The following is a 22,256-nucleotide window of genomic DNA, read 5'->3' as shown; positions in this document are numbered from 1 at the left end:
CACATGCATGTGGACCACCTCACTGGAGGACTTTACCTTCAAGGTGAAGTTTGACCCAGATGTGAGGGCAAGTGCAATCTAAATGAGTGGCAGATAAATACCATAAAGCCATCTGCATGTCTCAAAGTTGTTACCACTGTGGTCGCTTTTTAAATTTCTTAGTTTCAAATTTCTTGGGATAAAATGTATTTATAGGTCTTTGCAGAACACCTGGCCTGACAGAGCCTTGTTATGATAACAGCTTAGTATGTGGCACACACCAGTGAAGAGGGATCAGCACAAACAGTTGTGCAAGCAAAATGAGAGTTGCACAAATACTCACAGGATGTGAAAGTGCTGTGCATGGGTTTAGGAATATGTGACAAAGATTATAGTAAATGCATTTTCTTTCCTTCTTTAGATCTTGCTAATATCTGTGTAACAAGATCTAACTTTTTTCTTACGGAATGGTTTGAATATTCCTTTATTAATCATTAAAACACTAGATTCTTATCTGGGGTATAGTCTGCATTGAAAGTGTGGGTATGAATGGAGGGCAGAACAGCAATACGCAGCCTAACTAAATTAACAAGATGTAGTGATCTAGCTGTAGCAGTGCCAAACTCAGCCCAGTGTAATTGTCTCTGGTGATACGTGCCTTTTAGTTTAAGAGACAAAGTTTAATCAGCCAAATTATTTTCACTGTGAAAATTTTAAAGTAAGAGAACTGGAAGTATTTTAATTGTTACTTACCACTGACTTTCCAGCACATTGTTGTTAAAACTAGGTTATTTTAGCTCTATGATGGCAACCTGGTGGTGACATAGGAAGGAGACAGATTCCTTTCTTAGGGTCAGTTATGCTTTAAAAAAATCTTTATAGTCAATGTATAAGTGGATGCAGCTGCAGTATCACACATATTCATATTACAAAACACCTAGTAAATGAATGTATTTGAAAGCAGTTCTTTTGATCTTTTGCTCAGGGAGATCTAAGTGTCAACTAGTGGATAAATATCCATTTTCTTTTAAGAGCAGTTTGTAATTTCTCTCAGAATGAAAGATTTTCCTGAATTCAAGCACATTTCCTTGCTGCAGTTAAAAGCCAAGTGAACAAAACTGTATTTTTCAACTAATAAATTCTCTAAAAAGGAAATCTCATTAGTGTAATGAATACATTGAATGGATGTTTGTTATAGACAATTAACCTCCATTAATTGGAGTGGTGTGCTCACAGAAGAGGGATTGTTTATTTGACAGAATGATTTTTTGTGGGGAGAAGACGACATTTTGGATAACTTGCCAAAATAACTTAATCTCTGGCTGATGGCACTAAGTTACTGTGGGCAGTGCAAATGAAAGCTGTCTGGAGAGTTGCAGAAGGATTTCGTGATACTGAATGACCATGCAGTAAAACAGCAGGTGAAATTCAGTGCTGATGGGTAGAAAGCAGTGTAAATGGAGATTTTCTCCAAGCTTTACATGCACAACAACAGGGTCTGATCTAATTATTACTGCTCAGGAAAGAGCTTGGGCTGTAACAGACAGTTTTATGAAAACAGCAGTGTTCAGCAGCAGGCAAGGGGTAAGAAGAAAAGTCTGCCTGGAATTGCTGGCAGAGGCGCAAAGAACAATATAGAGTTGACTGTTACGCTGTGATATAAACCTTCAGCTTGGCTATCTGTTGAATGTCAACCATTACTGTGCTCTCCCTGGCTCAGAAAACACTTCTGCTCCCTGCATGCTTGGTGGGACTCAGAGGTGGGACTCCAGACTGCTGCAGGGCATGTCCTGGTGGCCAGGACTGATGTCAGTCGTGTGCATGGGCTCTGCTCAGTTGACAGGATTGGGCACAGGTCCAGGTCCAGGTGGACCTGCAGGCTGTGGTTTCACTGGCTGATACCTTCCTTACTGATTGTGCTTTGTGCTCAGTCCCAATTACTTGCATTTAAACAGTCTTGTCCATGAAATGCAGATCAGGCACAAATCAGCATAGATATCCCTGTATGAGCCCAAGGATTGAGCAGTGGGGTAATTCCCAGAGCTGGGGACTGACTGCTGCTCCCTGCCGTGAGAGGCACTGACCTTGAAGGGGCTGAGGGGGGTTTGAAGCCCACCTCCTGCCTACCCCAGCCCACCCCTGTCAGTGTGCAGGGTCACTGCCAGGTCTGGTTCACCCATCAGGGAGGTATTTTGCAGAGTTTGGGATGTTAATATGCGGAGATAAGGGGAAAGCAGGGTATTACAGTTCCATAGAGAGCAGTGCCAGGGAGATGTCTAATCTCACAATCCACTTATGTCCCTGGGAAAAAAATGTTACTGTCTCTGGCTCCCTCTATTTAATTTAGTGGCCTTCGGGGGCAGTTCCTCAGTTATAGAAAGATGAGTTTCAGAGGCTGGAGCCCTGATACCACAAGCTTTCCTGCTTTTGCAAGTACTGGAGTCTGACATGTATGCAGTGGAATGGAGAAGGTACTAATTAATATGTTTTTGCTATTGATTTTACTTTTTCATCTGCTGCTGGATCATTTTACTATCAGCTTTAAGATTTTATTGGTAGATCTGCATAGTTTCTTTCTCCCATGTTCATTTTTCCTTGTTTGTGAGATGAAATTGATGTTGCTATTAGGGATCTCTGCTGTTTGTTATCATCACAGGCATAAGAAAGCATTATTATATTTTTAAAACTTGCGTTATCATTTACTGTTGCAGTTAATTTTTAGGCATTCTATGTCAGTGTTGCTGCCTATTGTGAAGCCGATAAAATGCTAATGAAAAACGGGCCAATTCTAAAGTGTTGCGATCAATATGCAATAGTTCTTACATGTTAACCTTTACCATATGGATTTAATATCACATCTGATTTACACCTAATAAAACAAGAGTCTGCCTCTAGAGTCATCATGTCTCTCTCTCTCTTTTTTTTTTTTTTATGATGAAGAATTTTCTGCTTCAGGTGTTGCTGTACGTCAGACTTTGCTGGCCTCACCCAACTCCCCTTACCCAACTAATCTGACTTCAGCAAAAAAATTCCTGACTTCAGTTATCTGCCAGTCACAGGCAAAGCTGGATCCCTTGTTCCAAACTCTGCTTGTGGTCCTACTGGTTTAAACTTGAGGAAAAATGATCTACCTAAACAGTAGTGCTCTGGACTTACCAGAGTAATCAGTGTCAACATTTGTCACACCATCTCTAGGCTTCTCTGTAATGTTTTAACCAAACTCTCACACATTTCTGGCTGTGATCATCAGATCTGGTTTACAGCTTTGATAGCTAGAACTCGGCATCCTGCTCTCCTGATTTGTAAGCCTCTTCAACCCTACTAATTTCAGTGGAATCACGCAAGAGGTGATTCCAGGGCAGGTCTGGCCAGCTGGCCTTACTGCTAGCCTGCATGCCTCAATACTGCAGAAGTGTTTCCCTGGGGCTTACAATGTAAGGAGCATATCTCATGGCTGCTTCCTTGGAGACTGGTACAGCTAACTGATGGAATATTTTTATAATCAGTACATCCTATTTCAGACCCTGGGTCTTTTTTAACAGATATTCTGTGTTTTCCCTCTTCAGTGTTTTGATTTGTCTCTTTAGGTCGTAATATTTCAAATGTTGACTGCATTAAAAAGATATGTATCGATTTTATTCTATTCGATTAATAAGCATTTAACCCCAAGTCGCCTGTGCTCGGGTAGCAGTGGAAGAGTACTTCAAAATGGTGACAACAGGTGCATCACAAGATATATTCCTCCCTGATAGGTCAGGGCCCTATTGCCCAGGTGGAGGATACTGCTGGGCCCTAACAAAGCACACACTACAAGTCCAGGATACCTGTATATTTTCAGAGCAGTTCTTCCCACCTATAGATCCCTGTCTATAAATGTGGTACCCACAAAGAAACAGGTCCCTGTCTTCTCCAGACGTTGATCTCAAACACTGTACACATGCCACATGTAGGCAGAAAATCTCGAAGCAAATGAGAAGTTTGGTTTGCAGCCTGTCGTTACCACATTTTTGTGTCAAGCCACAGTACGTAGAGGCACAGTGCGTTGGTGTGGGTGACTGCAGCAAGATGAGGGCCTTGCTGGGGTACTCCTGTAGAACTGCAGCAAGCCAAAGGCCTCACATTTAGCATGTATGTATTCTGAGGGGTCAGTCCCCACCAGCTCTAGCTTCCCATCTGTACTCAAATTTCCCTGTCTAGAGAACTAATTGACTCCATAGCAAAGACTAGATGCAAAGTGTAACATGTACACACTGTGGGCAACTGGAATTTCAGGACTATGGTTGAAAATGGGGGATGTTCCACCTGGACAGCATAAATGTCTCAGTGACTCATGTCTGGGCACCTTGTGCATCCTTTGAGGATGCTCCTGTCTGAGATCAGGCAGCACCCAGTGAAATTTCTGGAACAAGATTTGTCTAACACATGCCACAGTTGTGGACTTTCCCGCTGGTCTGCTTGACCTACTGTTTTGAGGGGAATGAAATGCTGCTTCAGGAACTCCAAAATTTTTGTGGGCTTTGACTTTAATTTTTTCCATTCATTCACCTTCTTCACTTGTTTTCAGAATGCTACTATCTATGATTTTCTCCTCTGTAGGCCTTACACCCCTCTACAGAGGCAAACAACAAGAACTAGCTTAATTGCTAGCATGCTCATCTATTCTCTTTTCTTCCAGCTTCCTCTGCACTCTGTATCACACCTGACCACTCACCCTGTTAGGAGTAAAAAAATTGTGAAGACTTAGAAAGTACTAAGGCCCAATTATTTTAGTTGTGCTACTGAATAATAGACTGAAAAGCAAGATGCCTGGAGTGCATCAAAGACCTAGTGAAAGTCTATAGAGACGCCTGTGTTATTTTAGGAAGAAATATGTGCAGCCTAAGTAATGTATAACTACCACATTTAAAAATCTATGGCATGAAGAGAACACAGGGTGCTTCTAGTGACAGGAGCTTGAGAGCATCCTTGGCACAGGAATAAAGTGACTAACTACAAAGTATATGGTATTTCCATGATGGAAGGTGATAATCAGTTGGAGAAGCACTATAAAACGGATAAGGTACAGGATAAATGTAGATGGAGAGGAACTGTAGGATTGAAGTGCTGGCCTTGTGTTGAGCTGGGCAGCTGGGTGAGGTGAAGCGTGCATTGTCCCTGCAAGAGAGGGGTTAGAAACAGTCTTGGAGCTACCCACCGCAGTGAGCAGCTGCCCCAGGGCTGCCAGCAATCTCAGTGGTGCCCTGGGAGTGGAGGGGACTGTGGGGGAGGTAGATTTGGGAAGATGGTTGCCACTTCAGAGGTGGCTCTGCTGGGTAGCTGCAGGTCATGGCAGCACCTGCTGACCCTGCACAGCGTGCAGCTGGGTGCTGCTATGTTTAAGAAGTTTTAAATTCCTCCCTGAAAAAGCAGTACGTGGAAGGGCTTCTGCAGGTTTGAACTGGCCTTGCTTGACAACCAGGAGTGGCTCATGGCATCCTCCAAGACCAGTAAATCCTCTCACAGACCTGTCTCAAGCACATGGGATATAGCTGTGACTTTGGGATCTCTGATGTCAAATGTGGGCTCACAGTGTGAGAGCAGAAATAGGTTTGAGGTGGCCCCTTGTGCCTCTTGTTCTCCCAAAACTTCTCGGACAGGCAGTGAGGACCAAGCTGCAATCTGAGACCAGAGAGGTCAGCGTTACATAAAGCAGAGTCATATTATTTAAGCGGGCATTAGCGGAGCCCAAGATCCTGATTGTGTGATCGCAGTGATGAATTAATTCTTTATGGCCAGAGGCGAACAGGAGAAAAGCACACAGAAGGCCAGGCAAGCCTCGCACAGCCTTTGTGGCAAGAGGCAGGAGCCATTTCAAAGCGATAAACAACTAAATGCTGTGCTAACATTAATGCAGCCACTGAGAGAATTTCTCCTATGTTAATGTATGAATTTCATAGCCCAACACTCCATTACTTATTTATAGATTTATAGTTCTTCCCCCACCCTCCCCCCCAAGCATCTGGCTGCTGTATATGAAGCACACAGTTGCAATTACAAAATGTCTTCTGAAAAACTATCACCACCCCTGTTATCTGCTGCTGCGCATTGGGGTAGCAGGCAATTGCAGGCTCTGCATGGTACTTTCTGGCTTGGCTTCTGCTGGCTCAGGAGCACCCGCTGAGCACCCAGGGCCAGACCAGTGCCACCCAGATCCCACCCCACACTCTGTCTCAACTTCTGCCAGAGCTGGGACCAGTTGCTGTGCCAGGGGACAAGACAGCACCCATGGGCAGGGAACCTTTCCTCTGGTAGCAGTAACAGAGGTCTCTGTTGCACCTCAGAGGGAAGTAGGTGGCTTTGGTCCTTCCTACTGTTCATGTCAGAAATAGAAATAGATCAGTTAATATATTTTGGATCTGCTGCATCATTTTCTCCTGGGTGTAGTTTTTTTTGTTATGCATTGGAACAATAATCCTACATGTGACAATTTACTCCTCTCAGGGACTGTTTTGGGCTGTTTTTGGGCTGGGGCGGTATCGCTGCATGTGTTGTGTAAGGGTCTCTTTTAAATTATTTTGTGCACATATTTTTGTAGTTTTTAATTTTTGCTGTGAGTTACATTGTATGTTTCATTGACTGCAGAATCTGGGATCCTCTTTGGAGCCCTGTGAGGGGAAAGGCAGCTCCAGGACCATGGCCCATGCATGGAGATATCTAGCTACTGGCATCTCCAGATGTAGTTCTAGGACTTCACGGAAATAGGGAAGCAAAAGCATTGCTAGTGCTGTAAGAGATTCAATGAGAAAAGTGATCTTTTCAAGATAAATGTGTTACATATGCTGTATGAGTTTAGGAGGGTAACTCATATCTCTAATAACAGCCAGAAGCAAACAGATAACTATGAGAGAGTACAGCGCATGTTTACGTGTACCACAGTAGGTCATGCACATTATGTTTTCTGCCAGACAAGATTTCTCTATATGTTTCAGAGATAGCCCTAAGAAAAGTGTTTTTCAGCAGTCAAGATGTGAAGCTAAAAATGCAAAGAATAAAAACTGCACAGTCACTGTCAGAAGTCAACATTTGCTACCTGTTATCACATTGTGCTTTCTCATGTGTTTATTATTTCCACACCGTGTGCTGTGCTGAAGTGCAGAGTGGCCTCTACTTTCGTTGCAGTGTTGATAGAAGGTTCAAGGGCCTGACATCCAGCTGATACCTGGTTCCTCTGTGTGAGTGCAGAGGCTTTAGGAGCAGCTGCCTCATATTATTATATTTTACCTTGCAAGTACTTCAGTTGGGATGTATTAATCTGCAAAGATCTTTTTCATTTTAGCACTTCTGCCTCACCTTTTGTGTTCTCATTGAATGTATTTGTGGTGTCTAAGTGTTACTGCCAGCATTTTTGTGTTTTTTGGAAGCTTAAGAATACCACTTAGGTCTGTAGCTATATACATTTTTCCTTTTTCTCAAATATATTTCTAATGACTCGTTTTAAAAGATATCACACTTGTCTTAAAGATTATTGCAGAACTGCTCTCATGCTGTTGACAAGACTGCTACATAATATTCTTCTATGGCTGTGTCAGTACTTCATAATATTTTACAAAAAATCTGTTCTATTTAGCTGAATTTGATGTTCTGTTGCCCATTAACTTTCCAAGTATTTTTATATATTTTTTTCACTTACAGAATAATTAAAAGATTATTTAAAAAAAAAAAAAAATCCTGTTTCTAGTCCAGACAGGTTTGCAAGTGTTAGTAAGAAGTTCAATGGCAAGAACTGAGTCAAATCTAAAATCATTGTTTAGCAGCCTTAATCCTACTCTGAAAGGAACTACAGAGATAGATAGCTCTCTGCACCTGTCAAAACCTCTATCGTAGTCATAATTTTATTTATTTTACCACATTATTCAAGTCCTTTAAATTCAAGTCTTCTGCACAGGAGAGCTATGTCTCATCATGCCATGGACTGAGTAGGTGAGATAAGCCCATTTTCCTCTAAGGAGGTGTTTCAGTAGGAGGAAGAGAATAATTTCCTAAGTTTCGATGCTTTTGTTACATGACTGTCATCTTTCAAATTCAAGAGTTCCATCTAGAGGAATCCTATTTCACGAGCTTGGTTTTGCTGGCCTTTTAATGTGTGTCATGTTCACAGGCTGAAAATAGATTAATTCATTCTTTTTTCTCAGTTTTCTTTGCTGAATACCTATGAATTCCATTGTTTCTTCCTGGCAGTTTTTGAAACAACGTTTTAACATCAGTATTCCCTGCTTACACTGAAGATATCATTTCCATGTTTCTGTTTATCGAGTGTGTTGAAAAAGAGAGAGAAATTCTGTTCATGTCTGACTGTCACTTATGAATTTGTAGCCCAGAAAGTTACAAGGCTCAGATTTTCCCATCAACAGAAATAAAATATATCCTTAAACAAAAAAATATTTAGAGTAGCTGAACAGACTCTGGCAACATTGAAACCATGTAATAATATAGAAAATATTGAATGCAGACATACCCACTGAGAACTAATATTTCTGCAAAAAGACATAAATCTTTGTTCAGTTTGTTTTAGGAGTCACTGTTTCCAAGTCTTTTTTTTCTTAACTTGTAGAGAAATGTGGAAAAAAAATCGAACTGAAATGCCAACACAAAGAAATCACTATTATCTTTTGGGGTTAGGAGTTAAATTCCTGTTTATTTTTTTATCTAATGAACCTTTTAGGCCCTTCTGCAGCTCAGATACTCCAGTTTATCTTTTCTAATATTCTTTGTTTGTCAGACAGAGATAAAATACCTTGGTAATGTTTAATAATGAAGTCTCATATCTAAAACCATACTAGGATGATCTTTGTATTCAGATGTGGAATTTGCCTCAGACAGAAGACAGCTTTCTAGGTGTCAGAGAGAAAAGTTTTAGCACTCAAAATCATGTTAGCAAAAGGGTGGCATGGTGCAACTGATGGAAATGAGCTGAAGAAATTCTACTGTTTATGCTGTGAAACTTGAATTTTGCTACTGTAGCTTAACTTGATTAAAACAAAGCAAAACATAGGAAAACAAAAAGACTTTAAGGTTTCCTGCGGCTCTACTTTCCCTAGCAAAATCAACCATACCTTCAAAATTCATACCCATGCTAAGAGTACGACAGCATTCCTATGCTGTATGATCTTTACTGATGTGGCTGTATTAGCAAAGCCTTCATGCTTAAGTTCTTATCACTTTTTAAAGAAAGTCCTTTGATGTGTCCTTAAAAAATAACTATAGCAGAGGTGTAGTGTATGTGGGTGCTATACTAGAAAACTGAGGGCAGGGCAGCAAGGTTGAGATTGTAAAAGCAAGTTATCCAGGCTATGGCTCAGTAAAAGAAAACTAAGGGGGCACTGCAGCTGAGTTATATGGAATAGCTTGAATTTGTAATGCTTGGAGCCAGTTCCTTCTAGTGTTGGAAATATCCGACTGAAGCAGTCCAAAACAGAGCTTGCAAGGCAATGACCTAAGAGTTAACTAGTATAAATGATCAGAAGGCCAGTGGTTGCACTGGATCCTTGGTTACTTAGAAGCAAGGATTTCCATTTAATGACATGGTTCATGTAAAAAACATAGGTATCTTTGAACATACGAGCAACATGAATTCAGCTGAGCACAGCAGAAAAAGTGCGTTTCTCCACCTAGTTCTATTTTTTTCTTTCAGGCTCAAGGTAACATGAATTAATTTTTACCTAATTACCTAATTTTACCCAATTAGTTAGAAGCTAGATAATATTTCTAATTTTCAGCCTAAGGTTTATTTCAAATTTGATTATGTTGTACAAAAAGTAGAACTTCTTTACAGAGTTGTCTTCAGTTTCTCTTTCTGCCAACATTTTGTGAAATTTTTAGATGTCCTTACGAAAACAAACTAAGGTCAATTGCATAACCTCAGGCTTAAATTTGTTTGCATTTTTAATGAAGTCACATTGTGGTACGCTATCACAAGTTACTTTATCTAATATGACACCTGCCACCTTGTTTCTGTCAATATTGTCTTCAGAGTTTATTGTAGTTGTCCTCAGCATCCTTCCTCTTCGTTTTGTAACTAGCTTTGCAATCAGGTAATTTTAGGAATTCAGCAGAGACAAAAATGTAAGTTTTCATAATTTTTACTACCTGTTATACTGTGCTTATGAGATGATAACCACGTTGATGTTTCTGAACAATTGGATGAAATTAACTGTGGTGAGTTTGCTTAGAAGATATTTCATGTTCTGCTTAAAAATGTGGACATCTTCACAAAGATGCCTAAGGACTGCTGAAGTCTTTTACTATTCAGCGTGTCCAGAATTGGTTAATTACCCAGCAAAGCCAGGACCAAGTGCTTAGGTTTAGCCACTGAACTGGCTAAGAGCAGACAAAATCTTCTTTGGCCTTTTTTGATTTACAGTTCCTTTCAACTTGCCAGTGTAAGATGGAGCCCTTCTACAGTGAATTTCATCCCACAGACTATGGGATTGCTTTTCTCCGTTACTTTTCAAAACTGCCATCAAGAACTATTTCATAGCTGCTTCTGGGTCTATAGTTCACAGGCTGAGAAACACATCTCTGCGACCAGTGAGAAGAGCTGGTGACTACAGTGATTTTTGAATGGCAGATGTTATATCTTGGGTAGTGAGGTTTCTGAAGTAGACATCTCAGCTAGGTATCTCAAGGTAGGTGGAATGGGTATGGGATAAAATACAGAGGTAGAAAGTTGAAAGAAATGTTTATAATCTTTTGAGCTAATACTCATGGAAATAGTATCTCCTTAATATTCCGCTGGAAACGGGAGAAACAAACTCTGAAAAAAGTAATCATAAAGTAAATCTCAGCATTGGCAATCAATCATTTCAAAGAATGGAACCTTCCAGTCTTTGTCAAGATCATGATCTGATGCTGTGGCCTTGTAGTTAAATGCTATTCTGTACAATCTGCACTAAAACCCAGGGACGATGTTCTTGTTTGTTCTTCGTTGTGTTATCGAGGTAGTAAAACTATGGTTCAGTGCCAACAAAAGGCCAAATTCATGGATATGTCTGAATGTATTCAGAAGTAAGTTGCTCAGTGAGGGTCATCTATTTATTTGCACATATATTTGGTTTACTCACTAAGCATAATTTCACCTCACAAGTAATAATATTTGCACAGTGTAATTTCAGAAAAGACTATGATCTATAAAGAAGTTCCCAACAAGATAACTGTAAAGCAGATTTAATTGCAAGAATTTATTGTTCTTCAAAACAATGAGGCTGTTTAATAAAGGTGAAACAAGTACTAAAAATCCAGGAAACAGACCGTGCAAAGTCTACAACATCCTTAGTTTTACCCCTGTGTCTGCACATGCTCACCATCCATCAGCTGAAGTTCCTAACTAGCTGTCACATGAAATGTCACTCCAGAGCATGTGCATTTGCTTTTTGCATGATGGCATTTGCACTGAAACTTACTGTCCATTAAATGTTAAGTTGTGATCTCAACTGATAACAACTCCAACCCAGAGAAGCATTTAAATATACTTTAGCGATTAAGTTAAGCATAATTTAAGTGCTCCCTTAGTTGGGAGAATCAAGAACTGATCTTTGAATCTTCAATGCCCATGACTCATTATATAGAAGCCCATTTTTTTAAGGCAGTAAACAGCTGATTGGTGCAAAGTGCAAACTGCCCTTGTTTGAACTGTGGAGAAACCTCAGGAAGATGGACTGGTGCTTCCACAAATAGAGAGTGGAAAATGGATTTTTTTCCCAGTGGAAAGTGTATAATTTAATCAAGGTGAAAACAGTGTATGGGAATGTGCTGTTTTCAACATAATTTATTTAGAAAATAAAATCAACAATTCAAGTATTTTCGCTGCTGACTCTTGAAGTCTCAATGCTTAAAGGGAAAGTCTTTTATATGAACACACATACAGGATCAGGCTATAGCTGGCATTTGAAGGAGAATGAATGAATTAGTAGAGGCTACCCAATATAATTTATAACAAATTCCCTTCCTGAGAAAGTAGGAGAATTTAAATGACTGCTGGAGTGTATTCATTGCCAACATCTGCCAAGAATATTTATAAAAGGAGATAGGCTAGAGGTGGATTTCACAGTGATCTTTGGAAGCTGAGGACCTCGCTTTCCATTAGATGGATACAAGGGCAGAGATAGGGGACTTTTATGTAAATTTGATTAATATAAGTCCCCAGAGATATATAATGTATCTCCAGCCATCAAAGTGTGATAGAATTAGAAATAAGCCAGGTGATGTACTTGTACCCTTTCCCTAAACTTCTCATGGGGTTATACCGAGAGAGGAGATCACTTTAGTAACAAATCCTTCCCAGGGTTCTTGGCAAAAAATATTTCATGTCTTCATTGTCAGCATGAACAGTGAGGAAGCTTCTGCTTAATTTTGTCTATTTTGGACTACGACTGGGCAAAACTTTCAGTATGAAAAGTTACAAATTGCTGATTTCCTCTTCTGAAAAAGTAGGTCTTCCTAAAACCTTCAACTTCCAGATATTTTCCTCTGATTGGGAACTAACCATGGAGCAGTGCAGAGAAAAATATGCTGAAGCATTCTAATGAAATGAACTTTTAAGCAAAAATTGTTCTGGAACCTTAAATAATGGGTCACTACCATTACTGTATTATTATTTACTTACATATCAGATGACTGTTTATTTCTGCCTTAACATAGTGTGGCTCTCCTTGGCTACAAAAGCAAAATATTGATGAGTCAGGTAGCTAAAACAAGATGCAGAATGCAGGATGCTTCAAATGATGCCAAATATTTTATGTAAGATCTATCTAATTCGAAATAAGTTCCTTCCTTAGTAGCAGAAAACAGATGTCTCCAGAAGTAAAGTACCTTTTCTTTCATCAGTTTTTCTACATAGGGTGGATCTAGATCCTGACCGTGTAAATTTATTTTCTGTAGTAGTACGTATAGTTATACATGTTGTATAATTATATATCATATATACTTGTGTGCATTTCCATTCTTTTAATCAAACTAATTTTGAAGTCCTAGCTATTTTCTTATCTTTTGGTGCTTCAAAATGAAAACTATTATAACAATAGTAATAGCAATAACAATAAGGAGCTTCATCTTAGAGGTCCATACAGACTTTAAACCATGGATAGAAGACAATCATTTTCACTTTTTCTGCATTTGGCTTTGTTTCAACTTCAGAAATCAGCTGATAGGATTACAGATGAACATATACCAGCCAGAAAGTTGCATACCACCAGCTAAAACTCACCTGAAGTAACCCTGATGTTGTACATCAGTGTCTTTCAGATGGAAAGATTGCCAAAGCAGGAGGACAATGTAGACTAGCTGGGAACTCTGTGCAAGTACCAAGTGAGGACCTTCACCTCCAGATTTGAAGCCAGTGACTGATGCCTGTGCTTACCTGACATCTGCTAGATCAGGGAGTCAGGATCCTGCATTTACACACAAAATCACAGAATTGTCTAGGTTGGAAAAGACCTTGAAGATCATCCAGTCCAACCATCAACCCAACATTAACAGTTCCCAACTACACCATATCCCTCAGCACTAAGTCAACCCTACTCTTAAACACCTCCAGGGATGGGGACTCCACCACCTCCCAGGGCAGCCCATTCAACACTAACAACCCATTCTGTAAAGAAATACTTCCTAATATCTAGTCTAAACCTTCCCTGGTGCAACTTGAGGCCATTACCTCTTGTTTTATCGCTTCTTACTTGGTTAAAGGGACTCATCCCCAGCTCCCTGCAACCTCCTGTCAGGTAGTTGTAGAGGGCGATGAGGTCTCCCCTCAGCCTCCTCTTCTTCAGACTAAACAACCCCAGTTCCCTCAGCTGCTCCTTGTACGACCTGTGCTCCAGATCCTTCACCAGCTTCGTTACCCTTTTTTGGACACGCTCGAATAATTCATGTCCTTTTTTGTAGTGAGGGGCCCAAAAGTGAACACAGTAATCGAGGTGCGGCCTCACCAGTGCCAAGTACAGGGGTAAGATCACTTCCCTGTCCCTGCTGGCCACGCTATTGCTGATACAAACCAGGATGCCATTGGCCTTCTTGGCCACCTGGGCACACTGCTGGCTCATGTTCAGCCGGTTGTCAGTCAACACCTCCAGGTCCCTCTCTGACTGACAGCTCTCCAGCCACTCCTCCCCAAGCCTGGAGTGCTGCTGGGGGGTTGTTGTGGCTGAAGTGCAGCACCCGGCATTTGGCCTTATTGAACCTCCTACAGTTGGCCTTAGCCCATTGCTCCAGCCTGTCCAGATCTCTCTGCAGAGCCTCCCTACCCTCGAGCAGATCAACACTCCCACCCAACTTGGTGTCATCTGCAAATTTACTGAGGGTGCACTCTATCCCCTCATCTAGGTCACCAATAAAGATGTTAAACAGGAGTGGCCCCAAAACCGAGCCCTAGGGGACACCACTCGTGACCAGCTGCCAACCGGATTTAACTCTGTTCACCACAACTCTTTGGGCCCGGCCATCCATCCAGTTTTTTACCCAGCAAAGCGTGTGCCCATCCAAGCCGTGAGCAACCAGTTTCGCCAGGAGAATGCTGTGGGAAATGGTGTCAAAGGCCTTACTAAAGTTCGATAGCATAGCCAGCCAAAGTGGTCTTTTTTTTTCCCCATGACACATTGTTGACCCTTTAGCGCTATTGGAAGAGGTTTTGTGCTCAAAGGCAGATATAGATCCATTCAATGAAAATGCCTTCACAGGCCTGAGAATGTCTTCAGTGTTTATTGTCTCTGTTTTGATATTAGATACTTCACCTCATCTATTTTACCAGCTGCCTTGGAGAGATGTGTTTCTATAATGGCTTATCCTGTAAGGTAAACAGCAACAGTTAAAGCAGATCGTTTGTGGTATGAGTTATTTTGCATTGATACACATCAGAATGTCATTAAAATCCAAAGGGTGGTAGGTGAAACGCTCACTGGCACAACAGGTACTGTGTTTTGACATCACTGATTACTCATTAGCAATTTTCAAATGTGGGCTTTTCAAAGTAGAACTGTCATTTGAGAAATTAACCAGGCCAGATGATCTCAGAACATGTTGTCACAGATTTTTAGCTTCTTGCCATTGTGTTTGGACAAGTATCTCACCTTCTCCTAGTACCACTCAGGTCACTCACTGCAGCTGAAATAGCAAAAGCTGATCCCTCTCCTGTTCTTTGAAAATTTGCGTGCTCAATGCAAATATTAAAAGGGTAACATGCAGCTTTATTCCTCTCCCAAAACATGTGGGGAAAAAATTTTTTTCCTGGTAGTCTTTTCTAATTTTCTTGTCATCTTCTCTGAGGTATTTAAAAATGTAATCCCAAGGATATTCAAAGCTAACAACAGTGAGAAGGAGCAGAATGCCGCTAAGGCTTTACATGTTCCATGCCAGGTCTTTGTGGTATTAGCTATTGAATCCCCACAGCACTTCCAGAACTGCAGCTTGTGCTGGAGATTTTGTAGTCCGTACCCCATCATATATCATAAAAATCAACACAGAGATATTCAAAGTAACTGAACAGTTTATGTCATGTATGGGGTTAGCCAGCTGGTGACAGGGCACCAGGATGAAAGGGTAGGAACCGGGGACCTGACTTCAGGTCTGTGTGACAGTTGTTATGGGTTTTCTATGATTCCTATTGCCTGAAGGGCTTCTGAGTATGGATACACATGCCAGAGCAAAATATGGACATGCACTAACACCTCATGCATTTCTGTCATTCGTAAAAAAGCCTAGGCCTGAGGAATGAGCAGAGTTACAGTGTGCTGTAGACAAGGAAAAAATGAGGACTACAGGGCTCATATCCTGGACTATGTCAGTAGCACCCAGCTAGTAAGTCTAGACACAGCTAATTACTGTAGAGCAAGTCATTTTTCCTCTGTTTTTCTTCCCCTTTTTAATCACCTTGTATTTTTTTATTGTAACCTCTAGAGGACGGGAAGAACAAATGTTGCGTAACAGTGTGGACAAAAGTTTAACATGATTTTAGTTGTTGCAAAGCCAGGAGTGACTTGGCAGGACTTCCCAAGAAACAATTGCTACGACCTTACAGCAAGGCAGCACTATTCTGTATCCTCTACAAATGCTACTCTGCCACATGTCTTAGATATTTTAAATATATCTTAGAGATGCTCAAACAGTGTATTAGCACTGTGCTTTCCTTGTATACATCAATATATAAGGTGACTAAGCAAGTTACCATGGAGCTGAACTGCACAGATCTTGGGAGACAGTGAAAACTAATAAAACAGAATGAGAGAATAACTCCCTGGGAGCTGGATTTCCAAAGTGCAAATAGCTGAACGCTGCATCAAATATAGTTTTGCCCCTTTCTTAAAAGATAGCAGATGTGGGTGAACTTTGCTGGTCAGATTCCATTGTCGGGCACATCCATGATATACAGCTCGGGTATTTTTTGAAGACAAAATACAGTGTAGCATTTCCCCTGAGGTGAATTACTTAAGCCTCTGTGTCTCTGTTGGACTCTGTTAGAACCTCTCAACTTGAACACATGCAGCTTCTTTCTCCTTTCATCCTGCCAAGCACTGGCCCCAGCGCTCAACTTCAGGGGGACTGCTCTTGTAAAACAAAGTTTGAGCACCCATCCTCCTCTTGGGCAGCTGCGGTGCAAGAGAAAGGAAAGAGTGTTCCCTCCTGAGCAACTCAGGAAATGCAAGCAGCCTTAAGAAAGGGTGGGATTAATTTTGCTAAATGTGGATACTTTCATGTGAGCAAGGGGTCCAAGTCACTGGAGAGAAACGTTTGCTTTTAAGCTTCTATTTTTGCCTGAGATGAACAACAGCATAGACCCCCCCACCCCCATTGCTGTATTGATTAATCGATTATCAGACCTTCAGATGCCTGCTCTGTTGGAAGCAACAATGCTGCGGGGGAACCTCATGCAGGGCACTCTTCCCCAGCAGCCTCCACACAGCCTCTCTGGTTGTGCTGAGCATTTTGTCCTGGAAGTTCATGTGGCCAGGGACTTGGTCCTTGATTGACAGCAGTCCCTCTTGCCATTGTCACCTCTTCTAATAAAAATAGTTATTTTTCCTTCTCAAAATCTGAATCTGGTGAGGGAAGATAAAACTCAAAGGATGGGAGTGCGGACTGGAAGGTCTCTGGAGACAAGAATGTTTCATTCTCTCTTCACAGAAGTAAAATGTAGAAAAGCTTTTATTTTTCTGTTTCTTGTGGGAATTTTATAAATCACTGGGTGGATTAATTTGTTTTCCAATCCAAGCAGCTTTGTTAGCCAATTTAGCATAGATTCCTGTGTGTATTGGGAAAAATCATCTATAGTCCCATTGATTTTCTCAAAATGTCTCAAAAACCCTACAAGTAAATTCCATAGAAATATGTCCAATTTTTAGTGAGGCTAGAAATTACTTAATAATCTCAAGTAGATATTAGGAATGCTTGTCCCTGTGGGTCAGGTCTTGCAGGAGAAATAAATAGCTAATCAGCTTTTGACCACTTTTTTCCTAAGAACTAATAGGAAAACCTGAAATATTGAAATCTTCCTACCCCAGAATAGCTCACATCAAGCATCTGGTTAAAATACTGTGTTGGACGCTTTGGTCATATGCAAGGGGGGAGACCAGAAACAGCCAAAACTCTACAATAAAGGTGTTGGTCTATTTAACCAATGTTTGTTTTCTTTGGGCAAAGGGATTGCCACCTGAAGAAGGGAATAGGATGCTGCTGCTCTTCAGTTCTGACCTTCTCCCTTCCTTTCAGGAGCTTTTCTGCTGGGGGACCATTGGTGGGGATGTGGGAGCTGCTTTTTGTAGCTGCTTGTTTTTAACTTCTCCAGGAGCAGTAACTGCTACTTGCATTGCAGGGGTCAAGACTGGGGCATTCTTGTGTCAGAAAATATAGCTATCAAACTGCATTTGAGCAGTCACTCCCCCACTGCCATGACTCATGAGCCCCTTCACATGTGCCACATGAGACAGTGACTGGCCAAGGAGTCTGTGACAACAAGGATCCATGAAAGTAGGACTTATCTGCATGTGATATTGGACTCTGGCAAATCTCTGGAAGTCTTTTAGGGACTGAGTCCTCTTACTGTTCAAACAGCAAGGGATAGCAAGAGTGTACCAGGCCACTGGGATGCATGGTTATGCCATGCATGCATGCTTGTGGGCTATCACTTCTCCGCTGTAAGAGAACCCTACAAATAAAGTGATACCTTGGTATGTTTTGTTGCCCTGGAAATAACAGGAAATGTTTGAAAATGGAACAGGAAATAATTTTAATTTTTTTTTTTTTTAATAAAGAGAAAAAATGAAGCTACTTGGAAAAAAACCCAAGCAAACAAGAGAAACATCTGCACCTCAAGAAATTTTTTCTCTGGGACCTGCATGAGAAACTTGCTCCCAGGTAGGTGGATGCTTCAGAGCACCTGGCCTTTTTGTGAGAAAAGGGAAAAATACCTAAGTAAAGGCTACGGCACTTTGTAACTTCTCATGTACTGACTCATCTTAAAAACCCATGAAGGCTGTCTAGCTATCTTGGGAAGCATCTAACCCCTCATTACTCTGAAAAATAATCCTTCAAGACTCACTTAAACCAGTGAACTGGAGGATTATGTTCATTGTAGTGGGGAAGTTCTGCTTGCGGCAGATCAATCTTCTGATAGCCAGCAGGACCCTGCGAGGAGGAGAAGGAGGAGGGAGGAACACAGTGCTATTTTTGAACTTCATGAAGCTTCCCCATAATCCATCATGAAAATTGGTGGATCATGAGGGATATCAGTTAATTTAGCTAAAGTTCAGCTGAGTTTGTTTTTCCTAGAGAAGAATTTCTACTGCGTCCATTAGGGATTTTTTAATTATTTTCAGCAAAGGAGATCACCCCTTCTCAAGAACTGGTACTGTGCAAACAAACAGCAAAATTCACTTTGCCTCAAACAATTTGCAAACTATAAACAAGTGCAAAACCCAGCAAACAGATTCAGCAAACAGGCTGGGGAAGCATAAAATAACAGCCAGACAGTTATGACCAGCATGAGATTATTATGATCAACAATCTAAATTATTATTGTATATCCCTAAGTAGCTTATTCTGGCAGCTCCATAATGTATGTTACACACTGTACCTTCTGCTGCTCCATATCTTTATAATTGGTTGCCAGTAATTTCTGTCTTCATCACAGTATTTGATGTTCGGTGCATTCTTGATTGTTTCTTCTGCTGAATGTAGTCAACAGATAAAATTTACATTCACAGAGCTTGCAGTTGCCTGAGATCTCCAGAATTTTTAAGTTCCAGTAGTTGGAAAACAGTCTTGATTTTAGGTTTAAAATAAGTAAGATACAATTAAAATAATTTAATTGACCATCAAAAAGCTTTACTTTGAAGGAATTAAAACACTTTCAAAGATATATTGTCACATCATATTCCATTTGTTATACTTTGAGCACTTTTATCAGAGGAGACTCTTAGCAAAGGCTTCATTGAACATGACAGATGATTAAAAATAAAAGATCAAAGCATGCAAACAAATCCTGTTAACAAACTCTAGCAAAAGGAGATTGTTTTATAGTTAAATATGAAGCCAACTCAAACAAATATTTGGAAACACTGAAGTGGGATCCCACTGTAACTTTTGGTAGGGTGCACTATACGTATTGTGAAGATGTCTTTATCCTGTTGCCACTGGTCTGACCAGAAGCTGTGTGTGGGGAGCCGCATTGCACCTCTCTTTTCTCCCACCAACATTTTCCTTTTGCAGTGCTGTGCTTCCAGATACCCTCACAAATTAGCAGCTAATTCAATAGAGTAAAGAAACAGTGAGCTTGAAATATTGCATTAAACCCCACAGCTCAGCATCAATACATGGAGGTGACTGCTGGGAAGAGGGAGAACTTGATCAACCCCATCTCCCACAATGGAGTACCAGTCATCTGGGGAGTTTAACAAGGTTTCTCATGCCTCCTGGAAAATGTTCAAGAAGCAGAATATGCACTATGGGTTTTTGTAAATCCATTTGCCACTAATGGTACTACTATTAAACAAATCATCTGAGGTAGCATGTGAAGGCTGTGACTAATTTACCTTTGCCCATGGTTAAGCAATACAAACTGCTTTCCTGGACTCAGAATAATAGGCTGAAATATTCCCATTTCCTGCAGATGTGTGAAAATAAACAGATCCGACCTCAGCTGAAGGAATGTGAGTAGAACAGGCCTTCATTTGTAGGGGAAAATAAACTCTGCTGATCCCTTATATCTGGGAGTATAAACAGCATCCTTTTTCTCCCAGGGCAGTGTATAATGTGAGTGCATGGCTTGAACATCTTCAAAATAAACAGCTAATCACCCTTTCTGGCCTAATTAGGTTATGTTCTGGCCCCTGGCTCTAGGCCTCATGCAAACTATTTTCTCCAAAGCAGTATTGAGGGAAGCCCTGCTCCTCTCCCAAGAAAGAGAGCCCATCCAGCTCTCGGTTTGTTAGTTAACATTTGCTCCCCAAGGAAATCCACCCTTGCAGGCTTGGCAGATCCAAGGTGAGAATATTCTCATTGCTTCCTGCTGGAAACAAATGTAACCCTTTCTTCCTCTCTCTGCTCATCATGACATCACAATGAGAGGATGAGGGTTTTTATTCTCTTTTTTTTTCTCTTTTTTTTTTTTTTTTTCTGGTTTTCAACTGTCTGCTTGTTTGTTGTGTGATCAGCAAATTGTACCTTGCTAGGCTTTTTGTATGGGAGTTTATTCACTCTTTTCAAAAAGGTGATTTATCAGCAGTACAACTGTCAGTGTCCACTGCAAATGGTAACTAGTTAATCCATGAGGATTGTATAGGGCCAGCGTTATTACTATGGTATTGCAGAGAGGCAACAGAAGCACAGATGTGTTGTAAGACTAGCTCAAGCTGACACTTTGCAAGGAAAGACCTGAGAGTGCAGAAGTTGCTGACTGAAGCTTGCGGGTCGGACCCTGCACTCCTGGGTCCTTGGTGGGGCTGTTGCGAGTGCTGGTGCACTTCAGCTGCTGCATTCTGGTTATTAACAAACAGAAGTAATACAGAGAGAAATCAGTGGCAAAGACCAAGTGGACTTTGAAGCTTTGGTTTATCAAGGCTTTCTGGGCTGCAGCATAGGGTCTGTAGGAGGAGAAATAGCTGACCAGATTCAGAACATTTCCATATTTGCACTTTTCTAGATTTCTCTTAAAGCAAGCTTAGATCTCTGAATATGTTCGCATTTTTCATTGCTCTTTTTAAATAGCTGTTCTTCCGTTATCAAAACCAGACCGTCCTAACTTTAATTCCCCTTTCAAAGTTTCTTTTCATCTTAAGAACAGCTCAAGGTGCTAGAGGACTATTTGAACTGTGATTCCCAGAGGTGCTAATTTCCTCTCTTCTCCTTTCTGACTGAGGCTTTCAGCAGGGCTCAGAAAGAGCTGCTGAGGACCCCAGCAGGGCCCTTTTTTCCCAGGAAGTTGTCCATAGGTGGGTACCAGCCTGGTCATGGCCTGTTCGGTTTCCTCTTGACCCCAATTCTACATCCATTGGCTGCAGGAAGCAGTTACTGCATCTAGCGCCAGGCCTAAAGGCACAGGCCCTTTTTTAGTGCCCTTTCTCCAGTGTGAGAAGTGTTTGGCTGTCCTGTTGACACAAACCCTGGAGCCGAGCCTCAGCTTTTTTGAGCCTCTCAGATGTATGACCTCTCACAGTTTTTCTTGCCTGTGAGTGCCTTTTAGTAACAACAAGCCAAGGAATATAAGAAAAGCTGAGCAAGGACATTTCTGAGTCACAGGCATTTCATTCTCTAGGACAAATTCTCTCGAAAAAAATGTTTATATATGCTGCCTGGTTTGATCACACTTCTCTGTAAGCACTGTATTTGTTAGCCTGGGGGCCAAGGTGTGACACTGCCGCTGTCCTGGCTGCTGCCCCTGAGCACTCAAACTGTCCATGCCCCCTCCCAAAATATCACTCCCTGCTTCTGCTGAGGAGCTGCGGCTCCATCAGCAGCTGGGACCTGCTGCAGAAAATTGTATAGGTTGGGGGAGGCAGTGGAAAGGGAGACGAAGGCATGATGACCCCATGGTGAGGGCTCCTTGGGGATAGAGCTCAGTGCAGGATGGGAGGGGTAATGAGACAAGGAGGCAACAGCATGAAGAGTGTTCACAGTTTAATAGACATATTTCACACTGTCACAGCATCTTCGCGAGAGCTCAGTTCCTGGTTTAGGTATCGGAACAAGTGACAGACTGCATGGAAGGGCTGTGACAGGGAGGCGTCTCCCCTCGAGCCATACTCTCAAAAATCTTG

General features: G+C 41.3%; 1 long non-coding RNA gene across 1 annotated transcript in view; it reads left to right on the top strand.

Moving 5' to 3' along the window:
* LOC141919285 (uncharacterized) overlaps positions 1–22,256 on the top strand; it is a 79,554-nt gene that overhangs the window by 36,261 nt on the left and 21,037 nt on the right. The window contains exon 2 of the long non-coding RNA XR_012621921.1: positions 18,255–18,357. This is a non-coding gene — a long non-coding RNA (uncharacterized LOC141919285). The remainder of the gene's footprint in view (positions 1–18,254; positions 18,358–22,256) is intronic.

This window comes from Strix aluco, chromosome 2 (assembly GCF_031877795.1).
Source record: "Strix aluco isolate bStrAlu1 chromosome 2, bStrAlu1.hap1, whole genome shotgun sequence".
NCBI classification, from domain to species: domain Eukaryota; kingdom Metazoa; phylum Chordata; class Aves; order Strigiformes; family Strigidae; genus Strix; species Strix aluco.
The sequence above is the reverse complement of the archived record's forward strand: the minus strand, read 5'-3'. Positions and strand labels throughout refer to the sequence as shown.